Source organism: Bos indicus x Bos taurus, chromosome 23 (assembly GCF_003369695.1).
Source record: "Bos indicus x Bos taurus breed Angus x Brahman F1 hybrid chromosome 23, Bos_hybrid_MaternalHap_v2.0, whole genome shotgun sequence".
Classification (NCBI taxonomy): domain Eukaryota; kingdom Metazoa; phylum Chordata; class Mammalia; order Artiodactyla; family Bovidae; genus Bos; species Bos indicus x Bos taurus.
In genome coordinates, this window is record NC_040098.1 from 299,869 (window position 1) to 317,390 (window position 17,522).

General features: G+C 39.2%; 1 pseudogene; it reads right to left on the reverse strand.

The window, feature by feature from the left end:
- Positions 1 to 259: 259 nt before the first annotated feature.
- On the reverse strand, positions 260 to 1,185 carry LOC113881134 (annotated as a pseudogene).
- Positions 1,186 to 17,522: the final 16,337 nt, after the last annotated feature.

Consider the following 17,522-nt stretch of genomic DNA (forward strand, 5'->3'; position numbering starts at 1 on the left):
GAAAAAAAGTGCTGAAATGCAGTCCTCATGTCAGGGAATACAAAGGACAGAATGTTCCAGAATGTCAGAGCTTGAAAGGACCTGAAGGGCATCTGATCCACTCCCCTTGTAGGCAGTCTCTGTCAGGTGACAGAGGGAGAGTGGCTGAGGGGGGCTTCACTCTTCAGGGTTGCAGCTTTGAATGACAGGACACGATACTTCTGTATTAACGATTGTGTGGATAAAACTGGATCTGACAAAGGGCAGGACAGCCAGATGCTCATTTTCCTGTATAGAGTTTATCTTGGCCTCACACTTTCCTCATGGCATTCTTCATGTCTGTGTTTCTGAGGGTGTAGATGAAAGGGTTGAACATGGGGGCAATAATGGTGTAAAACAGAGCAAAGACCTTGTGGTTCCTGACATAATCAGCTGTGGGGGCATAGGTGAAAATGAGGGACAAGAAGAACATGAAGACCATAGTGATGTGTGAACCACAGGTGGAGAGGGCTTTGCAGTGGCCCTTGATGAGCGAGTCCTCAGGGTGGACAGGATAATGATGTAAGAAATCACCAAGGCAACAAAGGTCAAAATGGAAAACACCCCTGTGGTGGTAATGATTGCAATCACCAACAGTCTAGTGTCCATGCAGGCAAGATTCAGCAAAGGGAATACATCACAGAAATAGTGGTCTATTTGATTGGGAACACAGAAAGGAAGCCCAGTAATAATTAATACTTTCATGATTGAATGGCTAAAGGCTCCCATAGCAGAAGCCATTACAAGGACATAGTACACCTGTCTGTTCATGATGACCATGTAGTGAAGAGGTCTGCAGATAGCGACATAACAGTCATAGGCCATGGCCACCAAGATGAAGATCTCAGTGGCTCCAAAGAAGTGGGCATAAAACATCTGGGCAGCGCAGCTGTTGTAGGAAATGGTCTTCTGCTGGACCAGCAAGTCAGTTATCAATGTAGGTGCCACAGTGGAGGTGAAGCAGGCACCCATCAAGGTTGAATAGCTGAGGAAAAAGTGCATGGGCTGTTCACTGAGGTGGCTGCCCCTGATGGTGAGAAGAATGAGCAGATTCCCTGAGAGAATCACAATATAGCAAAGTAAAAACAGCATGAAGCAGGCAAGTTCCCCATTCTCATCGATAAAAAGCCCCAGGAGGATAAATTCTGTGACATTTTCATGTCCCATTGCTTCTGTGGGTTTGATCGTTTAGAGGGGCAAGTTAGTATACCTGAAACACGCAAATTTCAAATTATTTATGTATTTCAAAAGTCATTCATCTAGTCAATAAATATATAGTGATGTTTTCAAATGATACAAACATTATAACTGCTGCTAAGGGTACAGTTTTATCGAGCCCATCTTTGCATGAAATGTTCCCTTAGTATCTCTAATTTTCTTGAAGTCATCTCTAATCTTTCCCATTCTGTTGTTTTCCTCTATTTCTTTGCACTGATCGCTGAGGAAGGCTTTCTTATCTCTCCCTGCTATTCTTTGGAACTCTGCATTCAGATGCTTATATCTTTCCTGTTTTCCTTTGCTTTTCACTTCTCTTCTTTTCACAGCTATTTGTAAGGCCTCCATAAATAGCTATTTTGCTTTTTTGCATTTCTTTTCCACAGGAATGGTCTTTATCCCTGTCTGCTGTACATTGTCACAAACCTCCATCCATAGTTTATCAGGCACTCTATCTATCAGATCTAGTCTCTTAAATCTATTTCTCACTTCCACTGTATAATCGTAAGGGACTTGATTTAGGTCATACCTGAATGGTCTAGTGGTTTTCCCTATTTTCTTCAATTTAAGTCTGAATTTGGAAATAAGGAGTTCATGATCTGAGCCACAGTCAGTTCCCTGTCTTGTTTTTTGCTGACTGTATAGAGCTTCTCCATCTTTGGCTGCAAAGAATACAATCAGTCTGATTTCGGTGTTGACCATCTGGTGACGTCCATGTGTAGAGTCTTCTCTTGTGTTGTTGGAAGAGGGTGTTTGCTATGACCAGTGCATTCTCTTGGCAAAACTCTATTAGCCTTTGCCCTGCCTCATTCCATATTCCAAGGCCAAATTTGACCACCTGACCTGCCTCTTGAGAAACCTATATGCAGGTCAGGAAGCAACAGTTAGAACGGGACATGGAACAACAGACTGGTGACAAATAGGAAAAGGAGTACGTCAAGGCTGTACATTGTCACTGCTTATTTAACTTATATGCAGAGTACATCATGAGAAACGCTGGGCTGGAAGAAGCACAAGCTGGAATCAAGATTGCTGGAAGAAATATCAATATTCTCAGATATGCAGATAACATCACCCTTATGGCAGAAAGTGAAGAGGAACTAAAAAGCCTCTTGATGCAAGTGAAAGAGGAGAGTGAAAAAGTTGGCTTAAAGCTCAACATTCAGAAAACCAAGATCATGGCATCTGTTCCCATCACTTCATGGGAAATAGATGGGGAAACAGTAGAAACAGTGTCAGACTTTATTTTCTTGGGGTCCAAAATCACTGCAGATGGTGATTCCATCCATGGAAGAAAAGTTATGACCAACCTGGATAGCATAATCAAAAACAGGGACATTACTTTGCCAACAAAGGTCCATCTAGTCAAGGCTATGATTTTGCCAGTGGTCATGTATGGATGTGAGAGTTGGACTGTGAAGAAAGCTGAGCACCAAAGAATTGATGCTTTTGAACTGTAGTGTTGGGGAAGACTCTTGAGAGTCCTTTGGAATGCAAGGAGATCCAACCAGTGCATTCTAAAGGAGATCAGTCCTGGGTGTTCTTTTGAAGGACTGATGCTGAAGCTGAAACTCCAATTCTTTGGGCATCTCATGCGAAGAGTTGACTCATTGGAAAAGACTCTGATGCTAGGAGGGATTGGGGACAGGAGGAGAAGGGAATGACAGAGGATGAGATGGCTGGATGGCATCACCATCTTGATGGACATGAGTTTGAGTGAACTCTGGGAGTTGGTGATGGACAGGGAGGCCTAGAATGCTGTGATTCATGTGGTGGCAAGGAGTCGGACACGACTGAGTGACTAAACTGAACTGAACTGATGGGTACAGCAATATACAAAATACACACCTCATCCACACATAAAGTTTATTAGATAAGACATACAGTGACAATAATAGCAAAAAATAATTAACTTATTGATGTAGAGCCAAGGACAATGCAGAGTCTGCATCTCCCCACCTTAGGAAACCTAGCTGGCAGTGGTGGTTTCTATATAGAAACTGTTTCTATATAGAAAAGTGGCAATATTCTGGGGCGTGGGTCATAGAAGATCCTGCTGTGATGTATGTCAGAGAGTGTTTTGCCTATGTTCTCCTCGAGGAGTTTTATAGTTTCTGGTCTTACATTAAGATCTTTAATCCAATTTGAGTTTATTTTTGTGTATCGTATTAGAAAGTGTTCTAGTTTCATTCTTTTACAAGTGGTTGACCAGTTTTCCCAGCACCACCTGTTAAAGAGATTGTCTTTAATCCATTGTATATTCTTGCCTCCTTTGTCAAAAATAAGGTGTCCATATGTGCGTGGATTTATCTCTGGGCTTTCTATTTTGTTCCATTGATCAATATTTCTATCTTTGTGCCAGTAACATACTGTCTTGATAACTGTGGCTTTGTAATAGAGCCTGAAGTCAGGTAGGTTGATTCCTCCAGTTCCTTTCTTCTTTCTCAAGATAGCTTTGGCTATTAGAGGTTTTTTGTATTTCCATACAAATTGTGAAATTATTTGCTCTAGCCCTGTGAAGAATACCGTTGGTAGCTTGATAGGGATTGCATTGAATCTATAAATTGCTTTGGGTAGTATATTCATTTTCACTATATTGATTCTTCCAATCCATGAACATGGTATATTTCTCCATCTGTTAGTGTCCTCTTTGATTTCTTTCACCAGTATTTTATAGTTTTCTATATATAGGTCTTTAGTTTCTTTAGGTAGATATATTCCTAAGTATTTTATTCTTTCCGTTGCAATGGTGAATGGAATTGTTTCCTTAATTTCTATTTCTGTTTTCTCATTATTAGTGTATAGGAATGCAAGGGATTTCTGTGTGTTGATTTTATATCCTGCGACTTTACTATAATCATTGATCAGTTCTAGTAATTTTCTGGTGGAGTCTTTAGGGTTTTCTATGTAGAGGGTCATGTCATCTGCAAATAGTGAGAGTTTTACTTCTTTTTTTTCCAATTTGGATTCCTTTTATTTCTTTTTCTGCTCTGATTGCTGTGGCCAAAACTTCCAAAACTATGTTGAATAGTAATGGTGAAAGTGGGCACCCTTGTCTTGTTCCTGACTTTAGAGGAAATGCTTTTAATTTTTCACCATTGAGGATAATGTTTGCTGTGGGTTTGTCATATATAGCTTTTATTATGTTGAGGCATGTTCCTTCTATTCCTGCTTTCTGGAGAGTTTTTATCATAAATGGATGTTGAATTTCGTCAAAGGCTTTCTCTGCATCTATTGAGATAATCATATGGTTTTTGTTTTTCAATTTTCAGTGATTGATTTGTAGATATTGAAGAATTCTTGCATCCCTGGGATAAAGCCCACTTGGTCATGGTGTATGATCTTTTTAATGTGTTGTTGGATTCTGATTGCTAGAATTTTGTTAAGGATTTTTGCATCTATGTTCATCAGTGATATTGGCCTGTAGTTTTCTTTTTTTGTGGGATCTTTGTCAGGTTTTGATATTATGGTGATGGTGGCCTCATAGAGTGAGTTTGGAAGTTTACCTTCCTCTGCAGTTTTCTGGAAGAGTTTGAGCAAGATAGGTGTTAGCTCTTCTCTAAATTTTTGGTAGAATTCAGCTGTGAAGCCCTCTGGACCTGGGCTTTTGTTTGCCAGAAGATTTTTGATTACAGTTTCAATTTCCGTGCTTGTGATCGGTCTGTTAAGATTTTCTATTTCTTCCTGGTCCAGTTTTGGAAAGTTGTACTTTTCTAAGAATTTGTCCATTTCTTCCACGTTGTCCATTTTATTGGCATATAATTGTTGATAGTAGTCTCTTATGATCCTTTGTATTTCTGTGTTGTCTGTTGTGATCTCTCCATTTTCATTTCTAATTTTATTGATTTGATTTTTCTCCCTTTGTTTCTTGAAGAGTCTGGCTAATAGTTTGTCAATTTTATTTATCCTTTCAAAGAACCAGCTTTTGGCTTTGTTGATTTTTGCTATGGTCTCTTTTGTTTCTTTTGCATTTATGTCTGCCCTAATTTTTAAGATTTCTTTCCTTCTACTAACCCTGGGGTTCTTCATTTCTTCCTTTTCTAGTTGCTTTAGGTGTAGAGTTAGATTATTTATTTGACTTTTTTCTTGTTTCTTGAGGTATGCCTGTATTGCTATGAACTTTCCCCTTAGGTCTGCTTTTAAAGTGTCCCACAGGTTTTGAGTTGTTGTGTTTTCATTTTCATTAGTTTCTATGCAAATTTTGATTTCTTTTTTGATTTCTTCTGTGATTTGTTGGTTATTCAGCAGCGTGTTGTTCAGCCTCCATATGTTGGAATTTTTAATAGTTTTTCTCCTGTAATTGAGATCTAATCTTACTGCATTGTGGTCAGAAAAGATGCTTGGAATGATTTCTATTTTTTTTGAATTTACCAAGGCTAGATTTATGGCCCAGGATGTGATCTATCCTGGAGAAGGTTCCATGTGCGCTTGAGAAAAAGGTGAAATTCATTGTTTTGGGATGAAATGTCCTATAGATATCAATTAGGTCTAACTGGTCTGTTGTATCATTTAACGTTTGTGTTTCCTTGTTAATTTTCTGTTTAGTTGATCTATCCATAGGTGTGAGTGGGGTATTAAAGTCTCCCACTATTATTGTGTTATTGTTAATTTCTCCTTTCATACTTGTTAGCATTTGTCCTACATATTGCAGTGCTCCCGTGTTGGGTGCATATATATTTATAATTGTTGTATCTTCTTCTTGGATTGATCCTTTGATCATTAGGTAGTGACCATCTTTGTCTCTTTTCACAGCCTTTGTTTTAAAGTCTATTTTATCTGATATAAGTATTGCTACTCCTGCTTTCTTTTGGTCCCTATTTGCATGGAAAATCTTTTTCCAACCCTTCACTTTCAGTCAGTATGTGTCCCCTGTTTTGAGGTGGGTGTCTTGTAGACAACATATGTAGGGGTCTTGTTTTTGTATCCATTCAGCCAGTCTTTGTCTTTTGGTCAGGGCATTCAACCCATTTACATTTAAGGTAATTACTGATAAGTATGATCCCGTTGCCATTTACTTTATTGTTTTGGGTTCGAGTTTATACACTGTTTTTGTGTTTCCTGTCTAGAGAATATCCTTTAGTATTTGTTGGAGAGCTGGTTTGGTGGTGCTGAATTCTCTCAGCTTTTGCTTGTCTGAGAAGCTTTTGGTTTCTCCTTGATATTTGAATGAGATCCTTGCTGGGTACAATAATCTGGGCTGTAGATTATTTTCTTTCATCATTTTAAGTATGTCTTGCCATTCCCTCCTGGCTTGAAGAGTTTCTATTGAAAGATCAGCTGTTTCCCTTGTGTGTTATTTGTTGTTTTTTCCCTTGCTGCTTTTAATATTTGTTCTTTGTGTTTGATCTTTGTTAATTTGATTAATATGTGTCTTGGGGTGTTTCTCCTTGGGTTTATCCTGTTTGGGACTCTCTGGGTTTCTTGGACTTGGGTGATTATTTCCTTCCCCATTTTAGGGAAGTTTTCAACTATTATCTCCTCAAGTATTTTCTCATGGTCTTTCTTTTTTCTTCTTCTTCTGGGACCCCTATGATTTGAATGTTGTAGTGTTTAATATTGTCCTGGAGGTCTCTGAGATTGTCCTCATTTCTTTTAATTCGTTTTTCTTTTATCCTCTCTGATTCATTTATTTCTACCATTCTATCTTCTAATTCACTAATCCTATCTTCTGCCTCTGTTATTCTACTATTTGTTGCCTCCAGAGTGTTTTTATTTTCATTTATTGCATTATTCATTTTATATTGACTCTCTTTTATTTCTTCTAGGTCCTTGTTAAACCTTTCTTCCATCTTCTCAATCTTTGTCTCCAAGCTATTTATCTGTGATTCCATTTTGATTTCAAGATTTTGGATCAATTTCACTATCATTATTCGGAATTCTTTATCAGATAGATTCCCTATCTCTTCCTGTTTTGTTTGGTTTGGTGGGCTTTTATCCTGTTCCTTTGTCTGCTGGGTATTCCTCTGTCTCTTCATCTTGTTTAAATTGCTGAGCTTGGGGTGTCCTTTCTGTATTCTGGCAGTCTGTGGAGTTCTCTTTATTGTGGCATTTCCTCGCTCTGTGTGGGTTTGTACAGGTGGCTTGTCAAGGTTTCTTGGTTAGGGAAGCTTGTGTTGGTGTTCTGGTGAGTGGAGCTGTATTTCTTCTCTCTGGAGTGCAATGAAATGTCCAGTAATGAGTTATGGGATGTCTATGGTTTTGGGGTGACTTTGGGCTGCCTGTATCTTGGAGCTCAGGGCTGTGTTCCTTGCTGCTGGAGAATTTGCTTGGTATGTCTTGCCCTGAAACTTGTTTTGCCCAGAGAGGTTTACAGCGTTATATGGAGAAGAGAAGAGTAAGGAGGGAGTTAGAGGTGACCCGAATGAGATGAGGTGGAGTCAATAGAGGAGGGAGTGGGCTATTCAGTAATCTCTTCCTTATGTGCACTCCACAACTGGACTGCTCAGAGTTGTTCACAGAGGTATACAGAGAAGAGAAGAAGGAAGAAGGTGGCAGAGGTGGCCAGGAGGATAAATGGGGGGAATGAAAAGAAGGGAGACAGATCCAGACAGTAATCAGTTCCCTAAGTGTTCTCCACCGTCTGGAACATACAGAAATTCACAGAGTTGGGTAGAGTAGAGAGGGGTTAGGGAAGAGACACAGGCGACCTAGTGGAGAAAAAGGAGAGTCCAAAGGGAGAGAGAGCAGTTAAGCCAGTGATCTCGCTCCCTAGTGAAAAATGGGTCCTGAAGATTGGGTTCTTAAAGGTACAAAATTGGTAACAAATACATAAAAGCAAAAATTTTAAATCTAGAGTAGAGTTTGGAATTTCAAAAATACAATGTTAAAGAAAAGAAGAAGGAAAAGAAAGAGAGAAAAAACGAAGAAACAAAAACAAACAAGGTCGCAAAAATTATACAGAAAGTATAGGTACAAAATTGATAACTAATACCAAAAAGCAAAAGTTAAAAATCTAGAGTAGAGTTTGGAATTTCAAAAATACAATGTTAAAAAAAGAAGAAGAAAAAGAAAGAGAGAGAGGAAAAAAAAAAAAAAAACAAGAACAAACAAGGTCGCATAAATTATTAAAAAAAAAAAATACAGGTACAAAATTGATAACAAATACCAAAAAGCATAAATTAAAAATCTAGAATAGAGTTTGGAATTTCAGATATACAATGTTATTTAAAAGAAGAAGAGAAAGAAACAGAGAAAAAGAAAAAGAAAAAAGAAAAAAGGGTTCCAGAAATTATATAAAAACAAAAACAAAAAAAAAAACTATAGGTACAAAATTGATAACAAATACTAAAAAGCTAAAATTAAAAATCTAGAGCAGAGTTTGGAATTTCAAAAATACAATGTTAAAGAAAAGAAGGGAAAAGGAAAAAAAAGTCAAAAAATTATTAAAAAATATATATATGAAGTTTGCTTTAAAAAAATAGGGTCTTCTTTTTTTTTTGCAAAGTAATCAGTTATAAAAGTGGAAATTAAAGGAATAATAGAGGACTTAAAAAAAATTTTTTTTTTTTTTATAGGCTCACTTGTTCAGTCGCACTGAGGGGAGGTAGGGAGGGATGCTGCAAACAAATAACACTGGCGTGTGCTTGCAGTGCCTCAGCCAAATTGGATCTGCCCCCAGTTCACGGTGTGTGTAGCCTCTCTGCCCACGCTGCTCAGGCTCTAGGTTGCTCCGCCGCGAACTATCCGCGGCCCACCCTGGGCTGCCTGTACTTCCCGGGTCCAAGCCGCTCAGGTTCAGGCACTCGGGTAGTCCTCAGAGGCGCAGACTCTCAGTTGGGCCTGCGTTTTGTGCCCTTCCCAGATCCGAGCAGCTCAGGTGATGAGGTGTTTTGCACGTGAGATTGCTGCGACTTATCGCCTCCCCTCCACTCGGTTATCTAGTTGTGCACCAGCATACCTTCTCAGGCAGATGTTGACCGCCCAGACCCCCAAGAAGTTTTAGTTAGCAAAGAAGCCTGCTTACAGTTTTATAGATAATGTCTCTCTGGGGCTGCGATTGTCCCCTTCCTGCTCTGGCTGCCTATCACCGGAGGAGGATGGTCTGCCGCCGGCTATCTCTGTTCAGTCCTTTATTCCGTGTGCGGGCCTGGTGGCGTCATAGGTTAGGGCTGGCTTTTCCCATGGTAGATATCCCACAGTCTGGTTTGCTAGCCCAAATTATTTCGCTCAGATAGTGCTCGGGGTATTCAGGCCAGATTTTTGCGATGCAGCCCGCGCCGTGCCTCCCTGCCCAGCCCCCGCTTGCTAATGGTGTGTGCAGGCGTCTGCGCTGCTTCTCCGCTGGGGGAGTTACCATAGGGCTCGCAATGTGTGGGTTTTAATTATTTATTTTTCCTCCCTGTTATGTTGCCCTGTGTGCTTCCAAGGCTCGGCACAGATTCGGCAGTGAGAAGGTTTCCTGGTGTTTGGAAACTTCTCTCTTTTTAAGACTCCCTTCCCGAGATGGAACTCCATCCCTCCCTCTTTTGTCCCTTTTTTTGTCTTTTATATTTTTCTCTACCTCCTTTCGAAGACTTGGGTTGCTTTTCTGGGTGCCTGATATCCTCTGCCGGCTTTCAGAAGTTGTTTTGTGGAATTTACTCGGCATTTAAATGTTCTTTTGATGAATTTGTGGGGGAGAAAGTGTTCTCCCCATCCTACTCCTCCGCCATCTTAGCTCCTCCCTACAAAATATATTTAAACTAAATATTTTAACATCTATTTTATGTATACTCAGAATAGGAATGAGAATTATGTCACAAAATTGCAGAAAAAAGGTCAAACACATATAGACCTTTCTCTCTTTGTCTTTTCCCCTTCAATCAGCAAGTCCACCTCCCTACATGCATGGGCTTTAGGAGCTCCTGGTAAATCTGCAGTGAAGAAGTCAGGAGGGCTATTTAAAGGCATGGGAGGAACACAGGTGCAGTCCCAATGGCAGTCCCTATAGTAATTCTTTGACAAGGTAGATAAAAATAAACCCTGGCGATTTTAATCTGCTTCTGCTCTGGCTTTTCAAGTGTGCTTTATAAAATATGTTCTTTTCAGTTCAGTTCAGTCGCTCAGTCATGTCTGACTCTTTGGGACCCCATGAATCACAGCATGCCAGGCCTCCCTGTCCATCATCAACTCCCAGAATTCACTCAGACTCACGTCCATCGAGTCAGTGATGCCATCCAGACATCTCATCCTCTGTCGTCCCCTTCTCCTCCTGCCCCCAATCCCTCCCAGCATGACAGTTTTTTCCAATGAGTCAACTCTTCATATGAGTTGGCCAAAGTACTGGAGTTTCAGCTTCAGCATCATTCTTTCCAAAGAAATCCCAGGCCTGATCTCCTTCAAAATGGACTGGCTGGAACTCTTTGTAGGCCAAGGGGCTCTCAAGAGTCTTCTCCAACACCACACTTCAAAAGCATCAATTCTTCGGTGCTCAGCCTTCTTCACAGTCCAACTCTCACATCCATACATGACCACAGGAAAAACCATAGCCTTGACTAGACGGACCTTTGTCGGCAAAGTAATGTCTCTGGTTTTGAATATGCTATCTAGGTTAGACATAATTTTCCTTCCAAGGAGTAAGCATCTTTTAATTTCATGGCTGCAGTTACCATCTGCAGTGATTTTGGATCCCCCAAAAATAAACTCAGCCACTGTTTCCACTGTTTTCCCATCTATTTCCCATGAAGTGATGGGACCAGATGACATGATCTTCGTTTTCTGAATGTTGAGCTTTAAGCCAACTTTTTCACTCTCCTCTTTCACTTTCATCAAGAGGCTTTTTAGTTCCTCCTCACTTTCTGCCATAAGAGTGGTGTCATCTGCATATCTGAGGTTACTGATATTTCTCCTGGCAATCTTGACTGCAGCTTGTGCTTCTTCCAGCACAGCGTTTCTCATGATGTACTCTGCATATAAGTTAAATAAGCAGGGTGACAATATACAGCCTTAATGTACTCCTTTTCCTATTTGGCACCAGTCTGTTGTTCCATGTCCAGTTCTAACTGTTGCTTCCTGACCTGGATATAGGTTTCTCAAGAGGTAGGTCAGGTGGTCTGGTATTCCCATCTCTTTCAGAATTTTCCACAGTTTATTGTGATCCACACAGTCAAAGGCTTTGGCATAGTCAATAAAGCAGAATAGATGTTTTTCTGGAATTCTCTTGCTTTTTCCATGATCCAGCGGTTGTTGGCAATTTGATCTCTGGTTCCTCTGCCTTTTCTAAAACCAGCTTGAACATCAGGAAGTTCACGGTTCACATATTGTTGAAGCCTGGCTTAGAGAATTTTGAGCATTACTTTACTAGCGTGTGAGATGAGTGCAATTGTGCAGTAGTTTGAGTATTCTTTGACATTGCCTTTCTTTGCGATAGGGATGAAAACTGACCTTTTCCAATCCTGTGGCCACTGCTGAGTTTTCCAAATTTGCTTGCATATTGAATGCAGCATTTTCACAGCATCATCTTTCAGGATTTGAAATAGCTCCACTGGAATTCCATCACCTCCACTAGCTTTGTTCGTAGTGATGCTTTCTAAGGCCCACTTGACTTCACATTCCAGCATGTCTGGCTCTAGGTCAGTGATCACACCATAATGATTATCTGGGTCATGAAGATCTTTTTTGTATAGTTCTTCTGTGTATTCTTGCCATCTCTTCTTAATATCTTCTGCTTCTGTTAGGTCCATACCATTTCTGTTCTTTATCGAGCCCATCTTTGCATGAAATGTTCCTTTGGTATCTCTGATTTTCTTGGAGAGATCTCTAATCTTTCCCATTCTGTTGTTTTCCTCTATTTCTTTGCTTTGATCGCTGAGGAAGGCTTTCTTATCTCTTCTTGCTATTCTTTGGAACTCTGCATTCAGATGCTTATATCTTTCATTTTTTCCTTTGCTTTTCACTTCTCTTCTTTTCACAGCTATTTGTAAGGCCTCCACAGACAGCCATTTTGCTTTTTTGCATTTCTTCGGGATGGTCTTGATCCCTGTCTCCTGTACAATGTCATGAATCTCATTCCATAGTTCATCAGGCACTCTATCTGTCAGATCTAGGCCCTTAAATCTATTTATCACTTTCACTGTATAAGGGATTTTATTTAGGTCATACCTGAATGGTCTAGTGGTTTTCCCTACTTTCTTCAGTTTAAGTCTGAGTTTGGCAATAAGGGATTCATGATTGAGCCACAGTCAGCTCCTGGTCTCTTTTTTGCTGACTGTATAGAGCTTCTCCATCTTTGGCTGCAAAGAATATAATCAATCTGATTTTGGTGTTGACCATCTGGTGATGTTCATGTATAGAGTCTTATCTTGTGTTGTTGGAAGAGGGTGTTTGCTATGACCAGTGCATTTTCTTGGCCAAACTCTATTAATCTTTGCCCTGTTTCATTCCATATTCCAAGGCCAAATTTGCCTGTTAGTCCAGGTGTTTCTTGACTTCCTACTTTTGCATTCCAGTCCCCTATAATGAAAAGGACATCTTTTGTGGGTGTTAGTTCTAAAAGGTCTTGTACGTCTTCATAGAACTGTTCAACTTCAACTTTTCCAACGTTACTGGTTAGGGGGATAGACTTGGATTACTGTGATATTGAATGGTTTGCCTTGGAAACGAACAGAGATCATTCTGTCGTTTTTGAGATTGCATCCAAGTACTGCATTTCAGACTCTTTTGTTGACCATGATGGCTATTCCATTTCTTCTGAGGAATTCCTGCCCACAGTAGTAGATATAATGGTCATCTGAGTTAAATTCACCCATTCCAGTCCAATTTAGTTAGCTGATTTCTAAAATGTCAATATTCACTCTTGCCATCTCTTGTTTGACCACTTCCAATTTGCCTTGATTCACAGACCTGACATTCCAGGTTCCTATGCAATATTGCTCTTTATAGCATAGGACCTTGCTTCTATCACCAGTCACATCCACAGCTGGGTATTCTTTTTGCTTGGCTCCATCCCTTCATTCTTCCTGGAGTTATTTCTCCACTGATCTCCAGTAGGAAATTGGCCACCTACCAACATGGGGAGTTCCTCTTTCAGTATCCTATCATTTTGCCTTTTCATATTGTTCACAGGGTTCTCAAGGCAAGAATACTGAAGTGGTTTGCCATTCCCTTCTCCAGTGGACCGCATTCTGTCAGATCTCTCCACCATGACCCGCCCATTTTGGGTTGTCCCAAGGGCATGGCTTAGTTTCATTGAGTTAGACAAGGCTGTGGTCCTAGTGTGATTAGATTGACTAGTTTTCTGTGAGTATGGTTTTAGTGTGATGTTAAATATCAAATGTAGGTTTTACGATCAGTGACCAGAAAGTTTTAAAATTAGTTTTTGACTTTGTACACAGGGAATAAAACCTAAGGCATTCATTATAATTTTGTGTTGGCCAAAAAGTTTGTTTGAGTTTTTCAGTAGGATATTAAAGAACTATATTCAAAAATTTTATTTATTTTATTTTTTAGTTTATTTATTTTAATTGGAGGTTAATTACTTTACAATATTGTATTGGTTTTGCTATACATCAACATGAATCTGCCACAGGTATACAAGTGTTCGCCATCCTGAACCCCCCTCCGTACCATCCCTCTGTGTCATCCCAGTGCACCAGCCCCAAGCATCCTGTATCATGATTGAACCTGGACTGGTGATTCATTTCATATATGATATTATACATGTTCCAGTGCCATTCTCCCAAATCAACCCACCATCTCCCTCTCCCATAGTGTCCAAAAGACTGCTCTATACATCTGTGTCTCTTTTGCTGTCTCGCATACAGGGTTATCATTACCATCTTTCTAAATTCCATGTATATGCATTAGTATTCTGTATTGGTGTTTTTCTTTCTGGCTTATTTCACTCTGTATAATAGACTCTAGTTTCATCCACCTCATTAGAATTGATTCAAATATATTCTTTTTAATGGCTGAGTAATACTCCATTGTGTATTCAAACTTTTAAATGTAAGTAGACAAAACTTAAACATCTACATTTTCACAGTTTATCCTGATTATATTATTTTTTCAGCAATAAATCCACACCCCAAACCAACACATTCCAATCCCACTATGTAATTTCAACAGATCATTTAATTTACCTTTCATAGACAATCTTAGGCTATTGCTTGTTTGTTTTGATTTGGGCTTTGTGTATGTGTGTTAAATATTTGTAGTCTCATTTGCAATAGATTATGAACTCAGTGACATTGGGATCAACTCTTCCTCATTTTGTATTTAATAATTCAAATTTTAATGATGGCAAGCATGATAGCAGTAATTGAAAACCATCATAACAAAGAGCTAACTGTGATAAGAGTCCTAGTACTATTTCCACAGAGGCTCAAAAGAGGTAATTTGACAATTGCAAATAGTAGCTAGCATATTAGAATCTGACTCCGGCCAAAATGCTTCTCTAATGCTACAATAATTGTAAAAAGTACTACCACACTTGACACATAAGTACTTAATCAACATTTCTGGATATTTAATTTAGAGTAACATAAAATAATGTGCTGAATATTTCAAAACCATGTTTAAAATTTTAACTGTATAGTTAAGACTCCAGCTATGCACTGTATTCAAGTTATACAGTAAGTTCTAATAGAATTTCAATAGCAAGGATAAAGTAAATGAAAAGATAATCTTTATAATTCTGACTGGGCTTCACTGGTGGCTCAGTCTGTAAAGAATCCACCCACATGACAGGAGATGTGGGTTCAGTCACTTGGCTGGGAAGATACCTTGGAGAAGAAAATGGCAACCCAGTCCAGTATTCTTACCTGGGAAATTCCATGGACAGAAGAGCTAGCAAGCTACAGTCCATGGCTTTGCAAGAGTCAGACACAACTTAACAACTAAACCACCACCACCATAGTTTTGATTATTTAATGATATCAAAGTAATGTACAGCTTAAATAATTTATTTTTACATTTTACTTGAACTAAACTTATAATTGTGTTCCACTGCCTAAATAATTTAATTTTGTGTTTTTGATGTCAAAAACATGGCAAGGAGGAATGATTATTTTCACGTGTGTATGTGCATGGTGTGTGTGAGTGATAACAACAGGAAGATGGCCAAAGGAGGGGACAGAGCAACAGTGTCAAAACTAATTAGATATGCATCTAAGTACTCAAGAGAAGAAGTAGCAATTTCATGTAAGAGACCAAACGTTCAGGATAACTTATCTTAGGTGTATATCACCTAAGATGCTGAAGCTAGAAAGTCTGTATGACTACCACATGTATTTTTACCCAGCGATGTGACTTTGGGAAAATTTTTTAATTAATTTGGATTCAGATTCTTCATTACAAATACAGTGAGAGTATATATTTCATTATACATAATTAATATGTATTCTCTATTAGTGGTAGTATTATTGCTGTTGTGTCTGACTCTTTGCGACCTTATGGACTATAGCCTTCCAGGCTCCTCTGTGCAAGGGATTCTCCCGGAAAGAATACTGGGGTGGATTGCCATATCCTCCCCCAGGGGATGCTCCCAATCCAGGATCGAACCTGCATCTTTTAAGTCTCCTTATTTGGCAGACAGGTTCTTTACCACCGAAGTGTAAGAGTGAAAGTGAAGTGAAAGTGTCAGTCACTCAGTCATGTTCAACTCTTTGTAGCCCCATGGGCTGTAGCCCACCAGGCTCCTCTGTCCACAGAATCCTCCAGGCAAGAATCTTAGAGTGGGTAACCATTGCCTTCTCCAGGGGATCTTCCTGACACAGGAATTGAACCCAGGTCTCCTGCATTGAAGGCACATTCTTTACCATCTAAGCCACCAAGGGAAGCACCACCTAAATGTTCATTTAAATTGATAATAAAACATCACATATATCTTTCAAGGCCCTTTTCCATGCCGAATGGAATGTTATCTTTTCTCATGGATAAAATTTTGATAGAGAATGGAAAGATGACATACTTAATAAAAATAATAGAGCTAGCTATCCTTTTGAAATATGGAATGATACATTCTTTGATTCTATTGCTAAAGCTATGATTTTTAAAAAGACTCCTTTGTCTCTGTGGTAAGCATAATGCCAAAATGCTGCTCAGAATTTCCTGCCTGAACCCTTGGGACTTTAAGTATAGTAATATATCACATATATGTTAAATTACATGTCATAAGGGATTTCAAAAATTTAATTATGTTTACTAATCAGTTAACTTTGAGTCATATTTGAGCTCTATTTAATCCTATAAGTTCTTTAAAAACAGAGAATTTTCCCTGGCTGATAACAGGAGGAATTACAAAAATTCAGAGTGCAATCAGGAAGAATTACATGCACAATTGTTGCATTTGAAGACAGAGGGTTACATTCAGGGACTTCAACCTGCTGAGAATGACCCCTAGCTGAAAGACAGCGAGGAAATCAGGACCTCAGTCCTATAATTATAGGAACTGAATTTTGACAACAATCTGAATGAACCTGAAAGCAATTCTTCCCTATAACTGGCAGATTAAAGCCAGGCCCAGTAGATCTTTGATTTTGACCTCACTGATGACAGAAACTTACTCAAACTCCTGACAAGAAATACTGTGAGAGAGTAAATGGGTGCTATTTTATGATACTAATTTGTGGTAATCTGTTACACAGTAATAGACACATAAAATAATCAAAATAATTACTCTGTTACTAGATTCAGTATCTAGAAGTTGAGCTTAATTTATTGGATAAGGAAATGGCAACCCACTCAAGTATTCTTGCCTGGAGAATCCCATGGATGGAGGAGCCTGGTGGGCTACAGTCCACGGGGTCACAAAGAGTCAGATTCATTATCTAGAAGTTGAGCTTAATTTATTAGCTAAATTTAAATTAGTTTAAATTTAGCATCTAGATTTGTTATCAATATATCTGAACTGTAGCAAAGAATACTGTTAAAGGTGATAGAATTCTCACTGGTAGTTTTCTTTAAAACAGTTGAAATCTTTTAGAAAAATAAATTAAAATAAATTCCTATATAATCTACACACACACCCCCAAGTGTATCAGTGTAATGTGCTGATTGGACAGCAAAGAAACCAAACCAGTCCATGCTAAATGAAGTCAACCCTGAATATTCATTGGAAGGACTGATGCTGAAGCTTAAATACTATGGCCAACTAATGCGAAAAGCCAACTCATTGGAAAAGATCCTGATGCTGGGAAAGTTTGAGGGCAGGACAGAAAGGGGGTGACAGAGGATGAGGTGGTTGAATGGCATCACTGACTCACTGAACATGAGTATGGACAAACTCCAGGAGATAGCGAAGGGCATGGAAGCCTGGCATGTTGCAGTCCATGGGGTCATAAAGAGTTGGACATGACTTACTGACTGAACAA